Source organism: Monodelphis domestica, chromosome 1 (genome assembly GCF_027887165.1).
Source record: "Monodelphis domestica isolate mMonDom1 chromosome 1, mMonDom1.pri, whole genome shotgun sequence".
NCBI lineage: Eukaryota > Metazoa > Chordata > Mammalia > Didelphimorphia > Didelphidae > Monodelphis > Monodelphis domestica.
The window spans coordinates 75,221,852-75,245,175 of NC_077227.1; the positions used below are offsets into that span (position 1 = coordinate 75,221,852).

At 37.5% G+C, this 23,324-nt stretch overlaps 1 long non-coding RNA gene across 1 annotated transcript; it reads left to right on the forward strand.

Annotated features, from left to right (window-relative positions):
• Window positions 1-16,907: 16,907 nt before the first annotated feature.
• On the forward strand, window positions 16,908-19,255 carry LOC130458825 (uncharacterized). Its single transcript, XR_008918201.1, has 3 exons — window positions 16,908-16,970; window positions 17,560-17,660; window positions 19,112-19,255. It is a non-coding gene; the product is annotated as an uncharacterized LOC130458825 (long non-coding RNA).
• Window positions 19,256-23,324: the final 4,069 nt, after the last annotated feature.

The following is a 23,324-nucleotide window of genomic DNA, read 5'->3' on the forward strand; positions in this document are numbered from 1 at the left end:
AAATGACTTCATCTAGATTTGGACTTGATGTATGGTGAATCTTAGGCATCGGGTGATAATTGGAAATCAAACAAGGATGAGAAAAAACAAGACGAGCAAATCCACAGGCAGTAAGGGTGTGAATGAGACTATTATGAGATACATAGGAAGAAACACTGTCATAAAATGAATTTGCAATAAATGAGGCCAAATAAAGGGAAGTACAACTTCCTTATGGCTAATATCCATAATTTGTCTATGCAGTGTTTTCAGGTCAAAGAGAATTCTGAGTGGTTCCAAATTCCAAAGATGTGCTGTTGTATATTCTCCCAAGGAATATCTGATTGTTTATAAGGAAGGGGAGAAACACAAATCTATTTGTACTCAGTATGGCACTTTGATTTAAATCTCACTTATATTTTCTAACTGATTGCCAATACAAATGATGACTTCTTCTAAGACATTTAAACAAGCCTCTAACCCCCTATCTATGTGTTCTTGGGTTAAGAGGACAAGTGAAACATTCTTAGAGAGATTGTCTACATGTTGTGTAGTGTGGACTGTTTGAACAAGAGCAGTAGGGGATGCAGCCAAGGATGTGATTACTGAAATAAGAGCAGTTATATCCAGAATTAAGGCTCCAATAAAACGTTTAGGACGAATTAGATTGTTAGAAATTTGTTGTAAGGCATAAACACCTGTATCATCATACCAATCAGTTTTCAAATTCACAGGGAGCATAATAAATGGTGGTTGTTTAACAATGAATACAGTGGTTGCAGAAATAGATGGATCAATACAGTTTGTCAAAATACATCCTGAACAAGAAATCTTAAAAGTTGTGGGAGATTCATGTTGTAAGGAGGAGAACCTGCTGTTTGTTTGAATAAGCAAAGCATGGGGAGATCTAACACATGTATGGACATATCGGAAGTCTTTTTTGTTGTTGGGATGCAACAAAACAGCAGGACGAAGCAAGGCAATCAATCTCCATGAAGAGAAATGAGTGATGGAAGACTGGAGGTTTTCAAAAAAGACCAAAAGGGGTGAGAGCCACATGGTATCATACCAACTGGATATTGGCTCTTCAGAGGGAAAAATCTGATTAACTTTGGTCCAATTAATTTAATTTATTCTTTATTACTAGGGTGCGAACAAGTTAATGCATTGTATAATAACTCAACCATTATGGCATGCTATCTATCAGCTTTAGCATCTAGAATTCCAATTTGTTTTACTGCACAAACTCATGCCCCCATACTTTGTCTTATAAGGGGTAAAGTTAGGGGTTATTGACTGAATATATTGTACTAGTGGTCACCAGGGATTAATTCAATCCCAATAAAATGCTCAAGTCAGTTTGGGATTTCTATGGAGGTTTAATTACAATAGAGGGAAGAAATTAAGAAGAGAGAGAGAAAAGGAACTGGACTGCTCTGGCAAGCCAGATAGGAGTTCAGAGGCCTGGGCCAAGGGGCCTTCTCAATCTAGCTTGGCTTCCAGCCAATCCAGCTTGGCCTCCTCCAAGATAAGGAGCCTCCTAGAAGGATAGCGTTTTAGGAGGTAAAGGAAAAAGGAATCAGCCTAAACCACTCACCAAGCATGCTAAGAACTTCTCCCAGTCATCTCACTGGCAAGCCATAAAATGCCAAAACCCAACAAGAACTGCAAGCACACCAAATGTCACCCAGCACTCCCCACAATGCCAACAGAGACCAATGTCACTGTGAGTGAGAGTGAAAATGAGAGCCATGTCTCTGTGAGAGAGCCCGGAGAGAGGAAGTGACATGAAATATATAGACCATTCTTTACATCACTTCCTGCATCTCACATGTACCAATGGTAGCTTAAGCTTGACTTAGGACAGCCCAGGGGGTCTTTTTTTTTTTGTCACTTGCTAGCCCATGTCTGTCATAGGCCATCCTCCTTAACAACTTAATCCTTAAGTAGGGGTGTATACATTCCTGGTTGTTAGGATTTTAAAGACTAATCAGGGTAGAAAAAATCTAAAATTCACAGTCTTAAGCTACAGCCTAAGGAAAAAATGGGTCCATGATAAAAGTAATAATTATGGGTTGTGGTGGATGATTACAAAACTTTCTATTCATGTTGATGAAATAAAAAATCCTGTACAGTAGCCAAAGGCCTCTCTATGTCAAAATTTATCTTGCATATGAAATCAATTCCCTCCATGGGAATAATGTTATTCTTTCTTACCTGTATATATAAACATTTTCAATAATCTTTCTATAATTTCTAGTTATCTGCACAGTTGGGGAAAGCACCTTAGTGAAAGTATTCCATCATACTTTCTGGGAGCTTTTCCAGAAGAAATTTTACAGGCAGAAAATACAGAGAACTCATACTATGGAGAGCCTTTGCTGCTTTAGGAGGAATCTATAATGTTGGATTTAGGGGGCCTATAAAAGGAGGGGTTGTCATATCACAAAATTATACTCATCTTCAAGGTTAAATATGGGTAATTGTAATCACCAAATGACTGTATCATGTTTAAATCTCATGTATCAATTTAAACAATAACATTATTGGAAAGCATGGAATGTAACATGTGGGGGACCAAGGGGTTAAATCCCCCCAAACTCCCCCTCCTGTCCTCTTGAAAAGCTCAGGAAGAGGACACAGTTGCAGAGAAGAGAACAACACAACCTTGATAAAGATATGAAGGCAGAGAGTAATTCCCTCCCTGGCTTCAGATGCCAGGCTTTAGTCAAAATTATTTTTTGTTGGCTGTTTGATTCCCATAATGAGCTAGCTTGATAGAGAAGATAAATAATACATTGCTTCTGGCTCAGAGAGAGTCAGGAGCCTGAGAGACAGAAGCCTGATGGAGGAGAATCATGATGGAGTAAACCAAGATTGTTAGAAGCCTGCTGTTGCTAAGTGTCATTGTTTTAACCCTCTGTTATCTCTCACCCCTGTCTCTGATTCAAGATCCCTAATGCGACACTCCAGCCCACATTTAACTGCGATAAATTGCAATAGTAACATGTCTCAATTGTAGTATGACTCAATGTATTAATGGCTCAAGCAAATATGTATTGATAATTGAACAGCCATCATTGGCATTTCTATCTCTCAAACCTAATTCTGAATGGTTTCAGTCCTCTGCAGATCATTCTTTTAGTTTACTGTATGAATCATTTAAGCATCCTAAGAGATTTATAGGAATGTTTTATACTTGGTCTCATTTCATTAGCCAGTTTGTTTATGTCTATAACTGTATCAGCCATTACTGTGCAGACTGAAATTCATTATGCTAAATATATTGAACAATTAGCTAGAAATGTATCAACAGCTTTCTCTATCCAGGAAAGAATTAACAAGGACTTAGCCAACAAAGTGGATCTCCTTGAGCTATCAGTCTTATATCTGGGAGATGAGTTAGAAGCCATAAAAACTCAATTGGCATTGAAGTGTGACTATAGATTTGTTAAAATCGGAATCACTCCATTCCCTTTTAATGAGTCTAATGACAAACTATCCTGACCTAAGATGGGAGCCAGACTTTTTGGAGCATGGCACTCCAGTAACATGTCAATGGTCATACAAGATTTATTGCAGTCACCTATTTTATTGAAGATAGTAAGGTTCCTTATGCAAATCTGAAATCAACAGAAGATTCTATACTCAATACTTTTAAGTCTCTTAACCCTTTTGGAAATCTGTCTCCAATATTAATACCTACTATTCCTGTTTTGTTATAATCCATATATATATATATTTACATATATATATAATGTTTTCTCTTTTATGATGACTCATTATGCTCACTATTAACAATGTTAAGACTTCAGTGCATGAAATGCAGCTTCTTAATAAAAAAAAAGGAGGATATATGGAGGAACCCAGGACAAGTTAGACCCACTGAGGAAAGCAGCCATAAAGACATGCTTGTAAGTTTGCCTGGGATTTTCTACCAATGCCAAATCTCATATCTGCAAAGTGTTGTCTGGCTGAAACTCAAATAAGGAGAATTCCTGAAGATGTTCTCTCCAAATGGTCATAATAAAACCTTGAGCTGTTCCTTATTTTGAAGACCAAAGAAACCTTTGTAATATCATGACCAATGACTCAGACTCTCCTTCCCCTGTTTCCTGTAAAGTCCCAAAGTTCAACTGTCATTTCCTCTATTGCTTGAGAAAAATATAAAATGTAAGACTAAACTTTGAATAAATGAAACCATAGCTCTTAATTTAGTGCTGTGTGTTTTCTGCTCAGACCTTCTTCAGTTACACAGCTCCTGGTTTTCTTTTTTATCTCTATCTCTTTCTATCTCTCTCTTGCTCAGAATTGGCCTCCTTGTAAGCTGATTCTCTCAGCAAAACTGTCAGTGGGTTAGCCCCAACACCTGGCCCTCACATCCAATCATTTGTCACCTGAAAAGGAAGTACAAAAATATTAATAGCTCTTTTCAAGGTGGCAAAGAATAGGAATCTGAGGGGTGTCCATTAGTTAGTAAATAGCTAAACAAGTAGTGGTATATACATGCTTTAAGAAATGACAAAGGGGATAGTTTTGGAGAAACTTTGGAAGATATATGAACTGATGAGCAAAGTAAACAACCCCAGGAGAGTAATTTACGTACTGAATGATTTATTAACTAACTAGCATAATGTCCAATAACAATTCCAGAGGATTTATGGTAAAACATGCTACCCACATTCTGATAGAAAAGTAAATAAAATGTAGAATGAAACATGTGCAGTTATGGATACTCCTTCCCAAAGAAATAGGTCATCTATCCTTGATGACAATGCACCCAGTTCATATGATGTGGAGGATCCAAGGACTACAAATTTATACTTTGGATTTAGAGGTCTGGGTGTCTTCCTCATTTTCACTCTTTTCTTGATCTAGACTTTCTTATTCTGATTCTTGATGCTGGTCAAATAACTAGCATTTTATATTGTTTCCACCTGCATTTCCAATTCTAATTCGTCTTCTGCTTCCCAGTTGGATGGGGCCACTTTAAAATTGGGCTCATTCTTCTTCAGAAGTATGCAAAGGCACACCATCAAGATCCTCATCATGACTATATAGGGACTCCATCAAGATCACACACACATATGTATTGTTTAATATTATATCATATCATTATATATTTTTCCTACTGGACACAGCCAATGCAGAAATTTGTTTTTCTTGGCTATGTGTGTTTGTAACAGAGGGTTTGTTTTTCTTTTGTTCTCAAATTAGTGGATAAGGAAAGAATGAAGGCTGTCTGAAAAAAAATTTAGTGAAAAGAAAAAAGGAGAACAATGACTTGTTCAAAATGCATGAGAGGTGGACCTTGAACCTGGTCTACTTGGCTTTAAGGCTGGCTCTCTAACCACTACATAACTCTGTCTTTCTTCTGGTTATGTGAGGCTTTGTTCAGTTGTTAATCTTTGCCCATCCTACCAGTATCCTGAGACATATTCTTTACTCAAAAGTATGTAGTTTATAATATTGCAAAAATTTTTTTATTTATTTACAAAAAGGAAAGTAAAACAGAAATCCCATACTCCTAATGATATGGGGGCATAGGCTTCCCCTAGACACCCCAACACCCCAGATTATGTAGAGTACATAAAAGATTCATTTTTCCTTGCATTCCTGCAGTACTAGAGAAGGTGACTTTGAGACCCTCTGCCCTCTCCCTTAATTCTTGATGAGCACAGATAGGCACATCCCAGATTGCTCCTGATAAACATCGTAAACTGAACAGTTTATGGCCTTTTGACTTTGAGGACAGGACATGACCACATGACCCATCTTGGGTTCCAGAGACAGAGTAATCATCCAGAGTAATCATTATCATCCTTTCTCTAGTCATGTAGACCCTGTTGTCAAAAGGGTATATAAAGTCCAGAACACATCTCCTCTAGGAGGTAGCTCTCTACCTGCATACTGTCTCCCTGGTCTTTCAACATGAATTCAAAATTACTAAATTTCTTTTTTAATTTTAAACTAAGTTTTGGAGTCTTGCGTTCTTGCAAAGGGTAACCTGTCCAGATTCAGGTTTTCACCTCAAAGCTCTTGCACAACACCAATAGCTGACACTTGTAGTTTTTTGAGGACTTGCAAGAAGCTGATGTCCAAAGTCTCACTTTATCCTTTTAACATATCAGGTGGAAGCCACCGGTTCTCTTATCTCCATTTGATAAAGAGTACACCAAGCCTCAGTGAAGTGATTTCCTGTGCTTGAAAAATTTGTAACAGCTCTCTGTTGTGACTCCAAGGTCAGTGTTCTTTCCACTACCCCATCCTGTCTCAGAGATTAATCTAAATCATCCCTATCATTTCTAGTCCCAAGCATGAAGGCTGCTTCAGTGGTTATTTCCCTTCCTGTTGTTCCTCCTAGTTCCAAAGCATAGTGACCAAGTTCCTAGTCTCTCGGGTCAGTTTGGGACATACTGTTATATAGAATCTGATTTCTTAATGTTATTTTCTCAGAGCAAGATGAGATTTAAAAATGAACAAGCAAAACACACCACAGTCTCTCTTCCTCCCTCCTGTTGTTACTATTGTCCCTCTCTCCTTCAGTCTTACTCTTAAACATCCTTTGGGTCAGACTGACTGTTTTGCTGTGATTATTCAAATGGAAATGGGAAAAGAAGGAAGCTAGTCTGTCAGAAATTGATTTAAAAGGCTAGTGAAGTGAGAGTGTACATGTCAGACTGGATAAACATCATGGTTTTATGTTTTGTTTTAAGGTGGCAGGGAAGGACACAAGGATGGAAGCTGCTGTTCTGGAATAATCCAGGAAAAGGAAGTCTCTGATGCAAAATATAAAGTCTTTGCTACAAATACAAGCACGTAAAAGCTTGAGTTGGTTTCTTCTTTTATTGTTTCCACCTAATAGGGAAAGCCAGGATAGTTATGAGGGGGTGCCCTGTCAAGGACTGCAATATTAGGTGAGAAAATTTATTTATAATATATTGTTCCTATTTCTAAGTTTTAAATTGAAGCTCAGCTCTATCCTTCATATCTCTTTTCCTATTATTTTGTTCCTCACAAGTCTAAGGAATATTTTCACATTTTCTTCCCTGTCCCAAAGTAATCTATGAATTGGGTTGATTGAAATTGAAGACTGTGAGCTGTATCTTTCCCAGTAAGTAAAAAATCTAGGTTACTTCAGATGTGTTTCCAGGCAGCAGGACAAAGTCCTTGAGTTCCACAATGTGATAAACAGACAACATTACTCACAATATGGCATTATCTGATTTTTGGAATTCTTGATCTAGGTACAGGATTTTACATAATCATCATGGAATAGGGGAAGAGATTAAAAGAATGTTGGCTCAGCTCATTAGGTTCATTTAGAGAGGTTGAGGGGAAGGCTGAATAACGAGCTTCCAAAATTGTGTTTAATGACTCAAAAGGCTGAATCTCTTTGTTTTTGATCACTGAGAGAGGTCAATGACCAATTAATTTGTTGATTGCTGCTACCCTGATCAATAAATTGATTTTCTTAGCCAGAAATGAGTTTCTTAGAATTTTCAACAGTGATGTAGGACATATTGTCCTATCTAAACGTTGCTATATAAATACATAAGCAGGACAAGGTCCTTAGTCTTTATGGGGCAGGAGGAATTTCATGGAGTTAAAGGACAACAACTAGGAGAACAAGTGGAATTGGATATTGTGAAAATTAAATTAACTCTTCCCTGATTGTGAAGATTAAATTAATTCTCCTCTGCCCAATTTTAGATTTAATCACCAAAAGTGTACACATCCCACTTAATCTTTAAGTGGGGGAGGTCTGTGACCCACGTGTTGTAATAGATGATATTGGAGGGTATATTTGATGGATACTAGATAACTAATGGATCAGGTAGTTATCTTCTTTTTGCCTACCCTCCTCCCTTTTATACCTCCCTTCCTCCTCTCTTCCAATTTCCCTTCTTCCCCTCTTCTTCCCTTCAGTTTCTTCTTCTCCCTTCTTCTTCAGCCTCCTTCTAAGTCACTCAGGATGAGTTATGATGTTTCAGAGGAAATACTCTTTTCTCTTCTTTATCTCAAGTAAGGGTTTATTGGGGAAAACAGGAAAGATGGAATATGAAGGTAAGAGGGGTGGGATTTCCCTATTATCTATAGTGAGTCTTGGGTTGGAGGATATTGAGAGAAATGGCAATTCAGTCACTAGCATGAAACAGAGCAAGCCAGAGTGAGATATATGGACTATTGTCCTTCTTCTTCTTCCTTCAAATCAGCCAGGCCACCTCCAGCTTAACTATCCCAAGTCCCAGAGATAAACCCAGCTTCTTCCTTCAAAGTCACCACCATCAACCCAAAGCCCAGAAAAAAAAAAAAACCAGAACAAACAAACAGCCATTGTTGGCTTGGCTCCAAGTTGCTTTTCTGGTAACATTCCAAATGGAATTTTCTTTTGATTTACATCTGACCCATCTCCAGCTTCTGTCCTTTGCATGCATGCCTCTTCCACGGTGTGCAATAGTGGGTGACAAATCGGAATCAACTGACTTCCCCCTGGGCAGTCCTAAGCAAAGCTTTAGACTATAATTTGTCCATGTAAACTGTAGAGGAAGGCACAGGAAGTGATGCAAAGAGGCATCTTTAGAGTTACAACTTCCTGTGAGGAGCTTCTTCATTCTTCAGAGTTGAGAGTTTGAGTTGGAAGCTGATGAAGAATCTGCTTCCTGGACCTGAAACCTTGGACTTGGTGAGACTGTTCTTAAATCTCTCCCTTTGGACTGACACAAGATGAGTGAAAAAGGCTGACTCCTTTCCTGCATTTTCTGAAGGGACTAGCCTTGAGAGAAGCTTCCTGTATACCCAGGTCCTTGGCTCAAAGCTGAGGCCCCCTACTAAGGGCTAATTAGTCCTGTCTGTGTTTAGCCAGGGGTTGGAGCAAAATACTTAGTGCTTAGGCTAGATATCTTACCCTATCCTTTGTCTCATTTTCTTACTCTCACTCTTTCTATATTTTGTAAATAAATTGTTAAAATAAATCTTTTTAGATTAATTAAATGTCTGGTGACCCTATTCTTAAATAATCCAGTCCAACCTTTAATAATAACCCCTTATATTTCTCCCACTTACAATATATTTTAGCAAATGTGAAATAGTCATAAAAGAAGGATGCTTCACTTGAAGAATAAAACCTAAAGGTAAAGGAGAGAGGGAAAGAATAGCTATATTCAAGCATTTGAAAGTCTGTCCCAGGAAAGAGAGATTAGAATTGTTCTGTATGGCTACAGAGGGCCCAACCAGGAGCATTGGTTAAGGATTGCAGAGAAATTTATTTAGGTTCAGTGTAAAGAAAAACTTAATATTTAGAGCTTTACAAAAATAGTATATAGACTTCTTTAAGAAGTAGTTAGTAGCTTGGAAGGTGCTCCTTTCATCATAGCTACGGAGCCCAACTTTAACTGTTTTTTAAGTTAAATGAAAAGGTAAAAGCTGGAAAATGATCAAACAAAAAAAAGAAAAGAAAAAAAGAAAATCAACATAGATAGTCATTCTGGCAACAAGGAAGACAAAAACACAAACTCAGAAGACAACAGAGTCAATACTGCTGCATCTAAAACCAACAAAAATGAGAATTGCTCTCAAGCCTCCCCACCAAAATTAATGGAGCAGCTCAAAAAGGATTTTAAAAATGAAAGAATGGTAGGAGAAAATGGGGGAAAAAATGAGAGTGATACAGGAAAATCATAAAAAAGGGATCAGAAGCTTGGTAAAGAAGGCAAAAAATTACATAAGAAATTAATATAGTACACAAATGGGACAGTGAGGCATGGACGTTTTCCCACCACCCCCACCTCCTTAGGCGACACCTGTTATGGACCCAAGAGGGAGTGTACACCTGAACAAATTTTCACCACTGGCTCCTCAGTGGGCACTAACCATGGGTTGTAGGACTCCTTCCACTTTGCTTACCCAAATTCTCTGAGCCAAAGTAAGCTTTTCTAAAACTGCAGACTGGTAAGCTTACTTTGTCCCCCCCCCCCCCATTCTTTTTTTAAAGGGATATCCCAAATTAAGATAAGGGGATTGATTGACTTTATACTTAAATTATCTGGCTTAACAAGCTCTAGAGCAATTATGTAAATTTTGTTAGAAATATATGCTATATTTTAAATTTTAAACCCTTAATTTTTCTCTGTTTTTACTTTTATTTCACCCAAACTAGAAAAAGCCTATAGTTACTTTTAATTCCTCTTTTCAGTTAGTCATCCGTGATAAAAAATATTGCTAGGTTAAAAATAAAACCAAGGAGAGATTTAGAAGAGTTCTTTGTTTACCTTTCTTGCTTGCTTTTGTCCCAGCTTTGGACAAATAAAGACATTTTCCTGGCCTTTACTATTATTTTGGGGAATGAAAGCACTATATTCAGGATGGCTTGATGAAAAGGCAAGACTAGGGCAAAGAACTGGAAATTGAAGGGATGTCCATCAGTTGGGGAATGGCCAAACAAATTGTGGTACATGTTGGTGATGGAATACTATTGTGCTATAAGAAAAAACAAGCAAGGGTACTTCCAGGTAAACATGGCTGCAGTCTAGATGAAGGACACTTCCTCTCCTCACTACCTACTGATACAGACTACCCCAAAAAGTAAAAAAAAAAAACCCAAATTCATATGAACGAAGGGACTGTACAGTGGGGCACAGCATTGAAGGGACATGGGATTTGGGCATTTCCACATCATAAGGGGGTGAAAAAGCTTCCACCAAATTCGAGCTAATCCATCTTCCCCCACCCCACCTACAGGGCCAGAATCAGAGCCAGCGTGAGCTAGAATTAGTGAGTGAGTGAGGGGCACCTCTGGGTCCTTGGAAGCTGACTGAGACCACTGAGGACCTACCCTTGATAGCAGCTAGACCTGAGGCCCCAGCAGGCTGAGGAGCACAGACCATGGACACCAGCAGGGAGATAGCACAGAGAGGGGCAGCAAACAGCAGAAGCTACAGAGACTCGAGAATTGGTCTCAGCCAAAATCCTTGCTTCTTAGATCCATACAAAGAAAGCCTGCCCATTTCACTCAGATTTCTAAATGAAAAGGGAAGTAAAAAACCATAACAGTAATGGCAAACAGTACGCAGGAACAACAACTTCCCAACACCAAGAAAAACAAGAAAAAGGGGTTGATCCTGGATAATTTTTACAGAGGAAAAACTCAGGTTACAGAAGAAAAAGAAGAGGAAATACAAATAAATGCACCAAAATCTACCCCCCCAAAAGGAAATTGTCCACAAGCTCTTGAAGAATTTAAATTGGAGCTTATCAAAAAGATGGAAGCCTTCTGGCAAGAAAAGTGGGAAATAGTTCAAAAAGAAAATAATAGTTGAAAGGACAAGAACTCCCAATTGGAGAAACAGCTGGAAGCCACAAAAAGCAGGATAGACCAAACTGAAAAGGAAAACCAGTCCTTAAAGACCAGAATTAGGCAACTGGAAGCCAATGCTCTTGCAAAACAGCAAGAATTAATAAAGCAAAGTCAAAAGACTGACAAAATAGAAGGAAACATAAAATATCTCATTGAAAAGATGATGGATCAGGAAAACAGAGCATGAAGAGACAATTTGAGAATCATTGGTCTACCTGAAAACACAGCAATAAACAGAAATTTTGACATCACACTACAAGAACTTATCCAAGAAAACTGCCCTGATGTTCTTGAACAAGGGGGCAAAATAGACATTGAAAGAGTTCATAGAACACCCTCTACACTAAATCCTCAAAAGACAACTCCCAGGAATATAATTGCCAAATTCAAGAGCTTCCAAGATAAGGAAAAAACTTTACAAGAAGCCAAAAAGAGACAATTCAGATATCAAGGGGCACCAATCAGGATTACACAAGATCTGGCAGCTTCTACACTAAAAAAACCACAAGGCTTAGAATATGATATTCAGAAAGGCAAGAGAATTGGGTCTTCAACCAACAATCACCTATCCATCAAAACTTACTATATACTTCTAGGGGAAAGTATGGGCATTCAATAAAATGGAAGGTTTCCAAGTGTTTGTAAATAAAAGTTCAGAACTAAGTGGAAAATTTGATATTCAAACACAAAGATCAAGAGAAACATAAAAAGGTAAATAAGAAAGAGAGGGAGAAGGGGAAAATTTTTTTTTATTCAAACTTTCTTCTTTAAGGGCTTCAATGAGATCAAAGTATTTATATTAGTATATGGGGGAAATGTTATTTGTAACTCTCAAAAATTATATTCACTATTATAGTAATTAGAGGAATCATTCACAGGAAGATATTGGGGTAATAAGTGCTATAAGATGATATGCAAAAAAAAAAAAGAAAAAGGGAGGTGAGAATCAAAGATGGCACCAAGAGATACTTGAAGAAATAAAATAAATAGGATAATCTTTATCACACAAAGATACACATGGGAAGGGTACAATTCTGAGAGTGAAGAGCATCTAGATCCATTGGGGATATTGAATTCTATCTTACCCTACAGGGAAAGTAAGAAGGGAAAACTAAGGGGAGTAGGGGGAGAGGGAGTACAAAAAGGGAGGAAAAGAGAGGGGAGGGAACTTAACAGACCCTAAAAAAATAAGAAGGGAACAAAAAGGGAAGGGGCAGAAAGGGAAGCTTATTAAGGACCGGGATTAGGTGGACTGGTTTAAAAGGATCTAGCAAAAGAAGAAAGGACAGAACTAGAAGAGGATATCAAAATGTTGGGGAATACAAGTGGCAATCATAACTTTGAATGTGAATGGGATGAACTCACCCATAAAATGAAAACAAAAAGGAGAGTGGAATAGAAATCAAAATCCTACCATATGTTGTCTGCAAGAAACACATTTTAGGCAGGTAGATACTCACAAGGTTAGAATTAAAGTTTGGAGCAAAACATATTGGTCCTCAACTGATAGAAAGGCAGGAGTTGCAATCATGATATCTGAAAAAGCCAAAGTAAAAATAGATCTGATTAAAAGGGATAGGGAAGGTAACTACATCCTGATAAAAGGCAGTATAGACAATGAGGAAATATCAGTAATCAATATGTATGCACCAAATGGTATAGCATCCAAATTTCTAAAGGAGAAACTAGTGAGGTTGAAGGAGGAAATAGATAGTAAAACTATACTAGTGGGAGACCTGAACTTACCACTATCAAATTTAGATAAATCAAATTGAAAAATAAATAATAAAGAGGTAAGAGATATGAATGAAATATTAGAAAAATTAGAGTTAATAGATATAAGGAGAAAAAAATAGGGACCAAAAAGAATACACCCTTTTTTCAGCAGCACATGGTACATTCACAAAGATTGACTATGTACTAGGACTTAAAAACATGGCAAACAAATGTAGAACAGCAGAAATAATAAATGCAACCTTTTCAGATCATAATGCAATAAAAATAATCAGTAAGGGTACATGGAGAGGTACAGAAAATTTAATTGGAAATGAAATAATGTGATTCTCCAAAATAGGTTAGAGAACAAATCATAGAAATAACTAATAATTTTATTGAATAAAATGACAATGATGAGACAACCTTTCAAAATCTATGGGATGCAGCCAAAGCAGTACTCAGGGGGAAATTTATATCCTTGAGTTTATATATTAACAAATTGGGGGGGGGGGGCTAGAGGTCAATGAATTGGACATGCAAATCAAAAAACTTGAAAGCAAACAAATAAAAAATCTCCAGATGAAAACGAAATTAGAGATCCTAAAAATGATGGGAGAAATTAATAAAATCAAAAGTGAAAGAACTATTGAAGTAATAGGTATGTGATGTGATGGTCTACTTAAAGAATCCTAGAGAATCAACTAAAAAGCTATTGGAAATATTCAACAACTTTAGCAATATCGCAGGATACAAAATAAACCCACATAAGTCATCAACATTTCTATATACCTCCAACACATCTCAGCAGCAAGAATTAGAAAGAGAAATTCCATTTAAAATCACCCTAGACAATATAAAATACTTGGAAATCTATCTGCCAAGACAAACACAGGAACTATATGAACACAACTACAAAACACTTTCCACACAATTAAAACTAGATCTAAACAATTGGAAAAATATTGACTGCTCATGGGTAGGATGAGCTAACATAAAAAAAATGACCATCGTACCCAAACTTATTTACTTATTTAGTGCTGTACCAATTAAACTACCAAAAACCTTTTTTTGCTGAATTAGAAAAAACCATAACAAAGTTCATTTGGAAGAACAAAAGATCAAGGATATCCAGGGAAATAATGAAAAAATGTGAAGAAAGGTGGCCTTGAAGTACCAGATCTCAAACTATACTATAAAGCAGTGGTTATCAAAAACAATATGGTACTGGATAAGAGACAGAAAAGAGGATGGGGAAGCTGGGTACCTCAGTGGGTTGAGAACCAGCCCTAGAGACGGGACATCCTAGGTTCAAATCTGGCCTCAGATACTTCCTAGCTGTGTGACCCTGGGCAAGTCACTTGACCCCCATTGCCTAGCCCTTACCACTCTTCTGCCTTGGAGCCAATGCACAGTATTGACTCCAAGATGGAAGGTAAGGGTTTAAAAAAAAAAAGAGACAGAAAGGAGGCTCAGTAGAACAGACTTGGGGTAAGTGACCTCAGCAAGACAGTCTATGATAAGCCCTAAGATCCCAGCTTTTGGGACAAAAATCCACTATTTGATAAAAAACTTCTGGGAAATTAGAAGACAGTATGGGAGAGATTAGGTTTGGATCAACATCTCACACCCTAAACCAAGATAAACTCAGAATGGGTGAATGACTTGAACATAAAGAAGGAAACTATGAGTAAATTAGGTGAACACAGAATAGTATACATGTCAGATCTTTGGGAAAGGAAAGATAAAACCAAGCAAGAGTTAGGAAAAAATAAAAAAATGTAAAGTAAATAATTTTGATTACATTAAATTAAAAAGGTTTTGTACAAACAAAACCAATGTAACCAAAATTAGAAGGGAAGTAACAAATTGGGAAACAATCTTCATAACAAAAACCTCTGACAAAGGTCTAATTACTCAGATTCATAAAGAGCTAAATCATTTGTTAAAAAAATCAAGCCATTCTCTAATTGATAGATCAGCAAGGGACATGAATAGGCAATTTTCAGTCAAAGAAATCAAAACTATTAATAAGTACATGAAAAAGTGTTCTAAATCTCTTGTAATCAGAGAGATGCAAATCAAAACAACTCTGAGGTACCACCTCACACCTAGCAGATTGGCTAACATGATAGCAATGGAAAGTAATGAATGCTGGAGGGGATGTGGCAAAGCTGGGATATTAATGTATTGCTGGTGGAGTTGTGAATTGATCCAATCATTCTGGAGGGCAATTTGGACTAAGGCACTAAAAGACTGTCTGCCCTTTGATCCAGCCATAGCACTGCGGGGTTTGTACCCCAAAGAGATAATAAGGAAAAAGGCTTGTACAAGAATATTCATAGCTGCACTCTTTGTGATGGCAAAAAAATTGGAAAATGAGGGGATGCCCTTCAATTAGGGAATGGCTGAACAAATTGTGGTATATGTTGGTGATGGAATACTATTGTGCTCAAAGGAACAATGAACTGGAGGAATTCCATGTGAACTGGAACAACCTCCAGGAATTGATGTAGAGTGAAAGGAGCAGAACCAGGAGAACATTGTACACAGAGAATGACACACTATGGTACAATCAAATGCAATGGACTTCTCCATTAGTGGCAGTGCAGTAATCCTGAATAACCTGGAGGGATCTATGAGAAAGAACACTATCCACATTCAGAGGAAATGCTGTGGGAGTAGAAATACTGAAGAAAAACAACTGCTTGACTACATGGGTTGAGGGGGATATGATTGGGGATATAGACTCTAATGAACATCCTAGTGCAAACATCAACAACATGGAAATAGGTTCTGATCAAGGACACATGTAATACCCAGTGAAATTGTGTGTGGGCTATGGGAAGGGTGGGGGTAGGGAAGGGAGGGATAGAATATGATTCTTGTAACCAAGGAATAATGTACTAAACTGACTAAATAAAATTAAAAATAAATAAATAACAAGCAAGATTATTTCAGAAAAAGCTGGAAAGATCTGCATGAACTGATCCAGAATGAAAGAGGCCAGGTGCTGGGAGCCAACAGGCCATGACATCTTGACAAAGTCACTTGTGGTAGCTAACGGGGCCACAGAGTGGCCCTTGGCAAGATGTGATTGCTCACTCGGTTCCCCTTGCATGATCTCTCTCATTAACATCCCTTACCTATGGAATTGACATGATTACTATTCCCCCTAACCTCAGAAGGAATAATGGAAGTGCAAAATACCTGTACTACTTCTCCAAAACATCACCAAAAGATCAGACCTTCAAACCCAATCCCAAAAAACTACCATGGGTTAAATTTTACTTAGGTACATAATTCCCAGTAAAACCATAGCCACAGAAACGTATTCTCATGAAGCCAGCATACAAATCAATCATAAAGACACATAGAAAACATGCAAGAGTACCAAGCTTCATCATGCCTCAGTGACTTGATTCTTCCCCTTAAGAAACTCCCTAGTAAACCCTGAAAAATGATCAGTCTAATATTAAATCTGAATTGTGTTTCCAGTACCTCTCAACTGCTGGAGGCCATCATACTGTCACTTGCTGACAAGGTCACAGTCTGGGGAAATGGGGCCTGCAAGGCAGCCTCCAGAGAATGAGGCCCCCACCGATCCCCCTCTGTGTTTTCTCTTTCTCCAACTTCCCTTACTAATATACTTGTTATGATTATTATTCTTTCCCCAATATAGGAGAAATAATATGAGAGCAAATATTTATAAGATCAATATACATATATCCTACCTTAATCACTCCAGACTATTATCCTATGTAATAGAGGCTCCTTAAACTAGAGTATTTAAGGTAAGAGAAGTGTTGGAGCAGTGACACTAAGAAATAAGGTTAGAGGAGAAGCTGGGATTCTCACTCCTTCCCCCCACCCAACTTCCTGTCACTCTCTTTCAGTTGGTCTTAACAGCTCTTCTCAGATGGTAAGTTGACAGCAGCTTTTAAAAGACTAATCACACACTATAATACCTTCTAAAAGGGATTTATTTTAAAGAAGGAAGGTTAAGGAATTGGGAGAGGGAAGAAGAATTAGGATCTCCCTAATTTTCTATAAGGTCAATATAGGAAAGTAAAGTTATTTGTTGTTAAGGGGATATTATTGATGAATTGAAAGGATCTTCAGAGCTATACTACAATCTTTTAATGTGAAAACCCCAAATCCGGTCTGTCATTAAATTGCCCTCTAACCTTGTACCTACCTATGAAATGTTTTGTTACCCATCTCCTAAGTAATTGTGATTGATTGTGAAAGTTGAGCAAAAGTAATAATGATTCTCCCAGGTCAGGAAGAACTAACCTCTAGATCATCCTGTTTATGTCATTCATCTATAGCAACAACGTTTCATTGACTATTGTAACAGTTAAATAGTCTCTAGTATTAAAAGTATTATATTTTATGAGGTTTATTAAAGATTATTAGAAATCAAGGGTAAGGAAATACAAAATAAGAAAAGCACGTGCCTAGGACACATTAGCCCATTCACAACCTATTCACTACATCTTGCCTGCCAGGTAGAGAGACGTGTGTGCTTAGAAGTGGAAGAAGAGAGGCCGAAGTAGGCGTTGCAGCCAGTTTAAATACAATTTGTGTTCTCGCCCACGTGGGGACCCAGGTGAGATTATAGGGAATTCTGGGAAGTACCAAGGACTTCTGGGGATTGAAGTCTGAGGTTAAAATCTCCATTTTTACACTATCTCCTTAGGCTACGCATCTTGTTAAGTTCCATGGAAACATATATGTAGAAAATTGATTGTGTGCCAAAGTATGTACTTGAAACCCTATATAATCAATGAACATCTGTGCTATAGCAGAACACTGTGTGATGCCTCTGCACGTGGGCCTGAACACATGGTGTCTGTCATTTCCATTACTTGAACAGATCATCACATCTAGATGGAGCAAGTCTTCACCCTCAGGGAGATTGCTAGATGGCTCCCAAAGCTCAGCCTCAATGATACAATTGTGGAATTGTCTTTAAGAATTTCTGATTGATTATTTCTTTTTATTAATAGTAATAAGTAAATTTCCTTGGTTGTTCGTAAGCTCAAGCTCCTCGCAGAGTGATGAGAAAATTAAGTCACCTGTGATGAAATAATTTATCTTGTGTGAAACCTTTATTTTGTCAAGAATTTGTAATCACAATACAAGAATATAAGAATATAGAATGTTAATCAAGTGATTTGTTAAAAGTTAATGTATCATTTTTCCAATTATCCCTATTTAGACATGTGTGTTAGGTAATGCACCTGTGTGCCCAAAAAATGGGTATAAAAATAAACACCAGACTTGGGGATGGTGGAGCAGCTATCAGGTACAAATCATGCACATGGTCAAAAAATATACAGCTGTCTTCCATTTGTTATTTTCTTGACTGACCATTCGCCACCTGTTGGGAACCCCTGGAGTTGCGAGTGAGGCTGGACCTTGCCTGTCTCTAATTTTACAGAAGCAGAAACTAAGGCCCTAAAAGATTAAATGCTTTCCTCAGTGTTGCAATGGTAGTAAGTGGCACATTCAAAACCAGGGTTCCAGAGCTCCTCATTTGGAGATTGTGTTTCAGTTGAGTTTTGAAGGAAGCTAAGAGTAGCAAGAGACAGAGGTGATGATAGAGAACATTCCAGGCAGGTAGACAGCCTACGCAAAGCTGGAATATGATGTAGGAGGAAAAGTAGGGAGGCCAGAATATATCCATGTGGGACATTAAGACAGACTGGGAGAACCACTTTAATGAGCAGTGGGTCAAACATTTAGAAATGGTATGGATATCACATCCAATCATTTTCTTTTTTGCATAGACAAGGAAACTGAAGTCAAGTGAAATTAATTTGTTCAGAAAATCCTTTCTTTAATGATTAATGTAAATGTAATGTAATGTCAAATTCCAATATGTGGTTCTAGGGGTGATGAATAGTTTTTTTACTAAATTTTCCTGTAATGGGAACAATGTTGTTTTGGTTTTGAAGAGAACCAATGACATCACAAGATGCTGTCTTCACTTGCTCATAAGTTAGATTTAAGTGAGTCAGAATTATGCAAAATTGTCAGGCTTATTCTCTTTTCTAGAGACATTGAAGTTCATTGGCCGGACAAAAGTCAAGATAACTGACAGTGGCCAGAGATGCAGTGTATCGATGATCTGGGTTGTCCTGGAAGTTTGATCAAGATTTGAGTGCTCTGAAGTGCCTGTTGCAGCCAGCTTCATGGCCATTGTAAGAAATTGTTCTCATCTACCCAATCTGAGGAGGAAAGATATCACATACTTGGGATAGACATCCCCCTAATGCACTGATGGTTTGAAACCTGTCAACTACCTCAGTCAGCCCACCAAGATGATTTTTATCAGTGTGGTCACTGCAAATTCCATAGTGAGAGTTAATTGAAAGGTAGACACTAAAATTGGTTGCCCAACCCTGAAAAGGGCAGGTAAGCTCTCACACCAGAGGTGCTACTCCTCCCTGAATACCCCATATACCCCATGCCCACATACATATAATAAGCCCACAATAGAGATAATGTAGTAGGAAGAGAAAGAAGTTTCTGGTTGAGAGACAACAGGACTCCTTCTGGACTGTTTGACTGATTTACCATCAGTAATCAATTAGCCAGTCAGATATGTAGCCAGGGATTTACATTGAACATAAAATCAGACTGTTTGGGACTATGCCTTTCAAATTATGGGAACATTATCTGTTCCAGAAAGAGTAACTTAACCAAGGTAACACAGCTTCCCAGAGCTGACTAAACCAGTGGTCAGCTTGCCAGGTCATACTCATAGGTCAGGTGGGATGTATATCAAAAGTCTAAGAGTGGCTCCATCCCTTCTGAATCTTTGAAAAAACCATCTAGGAAAGAGCCAGCTGTAAACTGTTTTGAAAAGTCAGATTTTAGAAAACAACATGTATAACAGTCCGACCTGCGGCTCCTACATAAAGTTTTCCCTAGTGGGTTTGGGCTTGAGAAGGAGAAAGGAGTCAGAGAAAATGAGTGATAAATTAAGACACAGACAAGTTAATTGAAATGGGGAGTGGCACATGCTCCTGTGATATTTTCCTTAGAAAAATAATTAAAGGAAAATATGAGAAATAGGAGGACACGTGGAAGTAAGAATTCCAAGATAGAAAGCACGTGGCTGTAGGAAAGATAAAGAGAGATAGAAGAAAGAGCTCCAGGGTTGCGGGAAACAAGAGGAAGGGCAGCACGGCTTATCCCAGCATTTATTGTGGATTGAGAAGTCAATGAATACATAACAAAGCATAGTTGATTCACATTGGTTGGATAAACAATGACAAGATCAGAGTAGGTGGGGATTCACCTGACATGCACTTTTCAGAGGAATGAGGTTTGACAAGGTGGGGGTTAAGCCTTTGTGGCTTAGGCCCAGTAATTCTCTTGCCCTTAGAACTGCCTATACATTGATCATTAACTGATCTGATAAAGTATTTAATACATCAACCATACTTCCATGACTGGTATGTTACATATCCCCCCCCCTCCTTTTTTTAATAAAATAAAATAAGAGGGTATCATGTTACCATAAAATAATGAAGTCAATCAACAAACAAAAATATTAGTGAGCGTAGTCAAATAATGAATAAAAAATAAATTCCAAATTAAATATCAAAATTAAATGTAACTTAGCCATAATGCTATAAAAATGATAAGAATGATCTTCAATTCCATTTAGCAAACTCAAGGGTAAAAAGTTTCCTTAAAAATCAAAAGTAATAATACAAAATACAAAGAAAATGATCTTCACTCTTTAGTGATCCTGAATTAATGTGATATTAGTCCCATAGTTCATAGGACAGATGCATTGATATATCATCTTACCCATGTACAGCCGGGACTATAAGAAGTTGCCAAATTTTCAAAGACTCTATCTGGAGATGAGAGGGAATTCTTGTCTTTCCCTTGTTCTGATTATGCATATTCTTAGGGATATATAAGCCAAGATGCCTGCCACATAGAAATATGGTTGGAAATTTAGTACCAGGCCAACCTGTGAATGAGGGTGTCAAAACACTGTGTCCTCGTATCTCCAACCTTAGCAATCAACATATATCCATCTCATATGGAATATATATCTGTCTGTGGCTTAGGCTGTCTGGTCAAGTGTGAGATATCCGTTGCAATCCCTTTTTATGCAATCAGACATAATCTCTCAGAATAGACACCTGAAGTTTAACAAATGCTGTCATGTTCCTACAGTCTCAGGTTTTTGGGTATGGACAAAAATAAAAAGTTCAGTTTTATAGTTAATTCATAGTTCAGGATCAGAGTATTAATACTGCTTACAATGTACTTCTAGTACTGAAAAGAAAATATGTGGAAAAAATAATCTGAAAAAATGATCATGGAAAATGACCATAAAATTAATGCAAAAATTTTAAACTCATGGCTCACATTTCATGTGGCATAGTTGTAGCTGAGCCAATGTGTAATATCAGAATTTACATTAAAAATGATTTCTATTTCCCTAATCTATGTTGACCAAGATTGATATTGTAAAATTTTTACAAAAATATAAATATAACAATTAGTGCAAATTCTTAACAAGTACCAATATTCCCATAAACATTACATTCTGATTTGTTGTTTAACTAACAAGAATGAAAATAATGAAGTGACATTGCAACTTCTGGCTGCATATTTCTTATATCAGCTTTATTTAAATCTCTACTTCTGTATTAAAGAACCAATCAATATAATAACCAAGAATATAACATTGCCAATGTTTGCAAATTTCACTCTACCAAACCAATGTTTGGGTTAATAGAAGCTTAAGTTTCTTTTCATGTAGAAGCAATTTCTATAGCTTCTTGCTCATATAGAATTTGATGTAACTTCTTAATTCCTTGTAAATGTAAAACATCCAAAGTGCTTTCTCTATAAGCTTATTAGTGCCTATATATATATATATATATTTTTTTTTTAAATATATACTCCAAAGGGGAAACTCGGGGTATGCTTTGCCTCTGTCCCATGCAGGTGTGGAATAGCCAGTTCCACAGAGGAGGGTCAACAACTGTGCGTCCACAGAGGTTGTCCAACCTTGAGCACTCAGTTTACCACTGAGGCTAGACTTCCCACATACCAGAACATCTTCCGGTATTAGACAGGGAAGTTGATAGACCCCAAATCCAGCAGCCTGCCTGAACTCTAGGGCTGGTGGAAGAGAGCATGAAAGAGTTCCCATAAAGATGTCACCCAAAAAGATGGGGGTTTCAGGAGTAATGATCAAAAATGGTATTAACATGTAACCACACCAATGGTGGTTGGCACATAATATCTATATAGGTATTGTCAGGAATATAATCTATACATAGATGTAGATGACCGTTTTCAATAACTTAGGTTCCTAATAAAAAATTTCAAAGTGCATTCTGCCTGACATCTCATCCCTTTTTTAAGAGTTAGATCAGGACCATCTGTCCATTATAAATCCCTGTGCAGCGTCTCCTGCTTTAAACACAATTTTTTGCTGTTGGGGTTACTAGGTCTATGCTGAAAATATAGAAAACACTGAAAAAATAGAAAAATTCTATCTCCTTCTTTTATGAGAGCCATATCAATGCCTATACCATTGTTAATAGTAGCATTTCTTACAATACAAGTAGGAATTTTACAATGCATACAAAATAAGTTCCTTTGAACAGTATATAGCATAGACATACAAAATGAAAGGTATCCAGTAGTGTCTGAACAATTGTAGCTATTTCCTTCTGATCCCATGGTAAAGTCTTTGGAGTGTGGGATCTATCTGTTGTTATTAACATACACGAGTGGGGTTTAGTCCATACAAGTTAACATGCTTGATATTGGTTTAGGTATACTAGACCAATAGATGTCAGCATGACAAATGTCCATCAGTAGAATAATAGTAAATGTCATTAAAAGCAGTGTAATGTCAGTCTTTGGTGTGTGTGTAGTCACCAGTGATGGTTTCTTCCAGCATGTCTGGAGTGTGGCTGGTGTGCAGCTAACTGATGTCATCATTGTTGTTTGTCTGCTTCTCTTCCTGGTCTTGTGCCATATGGCATGATGTGCTTTGCGGGTGACCAGATGTTTTCACTATCTGTAGAAATACAAACAAATCCTTGACCTAATATTATCATCCTATTGGGTCCCTTATAGTCTTAATTTCCTGGTAAAATTCAACCCAATCCAGGTATATCATACAATGCAATCTTTATCATTACATTCAAAGTGTTATTGCATAGGATTAGCCTATATTCCTTCTGGGATATAGGAAAGATAGATGGTTAGGAGTACCATT